The sequence below is a fragment of the Ananas comosus genome, unplaced genomic scaffold, assembly GCF_001540865.1.
Source record: "Ananas comosus cultivar F153 unplaced genomic scaffold, ASM154086v1, whole genome shotgun sequence".
Classification (NCBI taxonomy): Eukaryota; Viridiplantae; Streptophyta; class Magnoliopsida; order Poales; family Bromeliaceae; genus Ananas; species Ananas comosus.
Window position 1 is genome coordinate 89,812 of NW_017892583.1, and position 2,232 is coordinate 92,043.

Here is a 2,232-nt window from a genome sequence, read left to right on the forward strand (position 1 = left end):
CGAGGGAGTTGGTTCGTCGCCGACGTCGCGTCGCGGTGCCGTTCGAGTGTGCGTTTGACGTGGTAGCATCGTGGGAAGGCCGGGCGAGGGTACGATTCCGCCGTTTCGACGTCACGCCGGTGTTGGTTTGGCATTTAGAGGTGGGTTAATCGTCGATTTACCTCCTAAGTAGCTATATGGTCGGCATGTATTTATCGTGTTGTTTAGTATATTTAGATTGCTCGATTCATGGATTTCATGTTGTTATCTTCAAAATCTGAATTGGAGCTTTGTCTTTTGCTAGTATCTGCTACACATGTGGGACTTGGATATGACTTAGGAGAAAACTGCGACTATGACCTGTCATATGCCTAAACTACCTGATTTAGCTTTAGGAGTCGTTGTTATTTTGTATCGCCGCAGTATCGGCGTGGGGGATACCCCAGGTAGTTTAGATTTCAGTTACGCTCGCGCTGGAATGCCGAGTGTATTTTTACAGTAGCACTCAGACTGTTCCGGATAGTTAGGTGCCGTTGGGATTGACGGTGGACCCAATTTGCTGAGTTGGCATCAGATTGTGCCGAAGGCACGTCACTCGTTGGTTGTTAGACCAGTTGGACCTTGTTTCTTGACTTTAGCATGTGAGGATTGAGCTCGATAGAGATACGCTTGCATACTCGTTTGGGTCGCGCCCACGAGTGCCATTCCGAAGTCGGGCTTAGTGCTTTTGTGTTGGTGTCGTTGTGTCCTGGTTGGACTAGCTCTCCACTAACTACTAACTACCCAGCGTGGTGGTTGTTAGTGTAGCTTCGACAGGCGGGACGGGTGTATCACAGTCCCTGGTGAGATTGGGTCAGGATTTACTTTTACTATAGTTGGTTAGTGTAGAGCATGATAATGTAGTGACACGTAGCTGTAGATTGTCTTCCAGCTTTTCCTATTATCTTTACTTCCTTCTGTAGACTTAGTGGGTGGACCGATGTTGTTGAGGGCGCCACCCACTGAGGACTACTTGTTTTTAAAGTAGTTCTTACGCCCAGTTGTTACCCTTCTTTTGCAGAGCCATCGGTTCCGGCTGCTGCATCTTCTGGGGGTGATCGTGGCAAGGACGTTGCAAGCTAGAGCCCTACCCGACGAGTTGCTGAGATAGAGGACCCCTGCTGAAGGTAGAGTTACTTCTGTTTGAGTTCATGTACATACAGATGTTATGACTCGCTGGGACGAGCCCTTTTTGTACCTGGATAGTATGTATGTATATGGAACTCACTTTTGTTTAACTTGTTCTTTTTCTTTCTAGTAGCTCTATATTACTGGTTGTAGTGTTGTTTGATTACAGTTTCAGTACAGCTTCGCTTCGTATACAGAAAAAACTCCTTCGTATACGGCGGGTCTGTTGGCATTCTCGGGGAAACGTGTAATCCGGGGCGTGACAGAAATCATGGTAGAAGGTACGATCTTAAGTTCTTATAAAGTTTCAAATAGTGATAATGGTGTTGATAGTTGGGAGAAGGATAAAGCTGATATTGGAATTGAGGGTGTAGTTGATGGTGTAGTTGATGTTGAAGTTGATGAAGAAGATAATGTTGGAGATTTGGGTGCAACTGAGATAGAAGATGCTGTTGGAGATAAGGCTGTAGCTGAGAAAGAATATAGTGTTGAAGATGAAGGTGGAGCTCATACAGAGGCTGATCATGATGGTGGAGATGATATAAGGCTGATTTGGTTAGAGATGAGAGGGGAGATGAGGGTAAAGCTTACACGAGGGCTAATAATGTTAGAGATGATGAGGAGAATAAGGGAGTAGATGAATCAGATAAATCTATACTGAAAATTTTAAAAAGAATTTAGTTTTTAGTTCCATCGAAAACGACTCAAATAAGGATAAGTTAGTTTATGATAATGAGAATCCAATTATGGACAATGGTGTGAAGTATCCTGATGTAAATTCATTCCGAAGTACTCTTCTTTCAATTCGTTGTCCAAAATGAATTTCAATACAAGGTTATAAAAAGTGATCAATCTAGAGTGACAGCAAGCTGTATGATAGAAGGTTGTGGGTAGAGAATACACGCAACAAGGATTTGAGGAGAAGCTACATTTCAGGTAAATTGTAATATATCGGACTCCTACAATTATGAAGTTTCGGTGGGAACGAGCTTAAAAAGCTATTAAATAAGTTCCGGTGAGATTTGGAGAGCATTTGAGCATTTTTAGCGCAAACTAGATTCGAAAATGGACTCGAAAAGCTGGAAT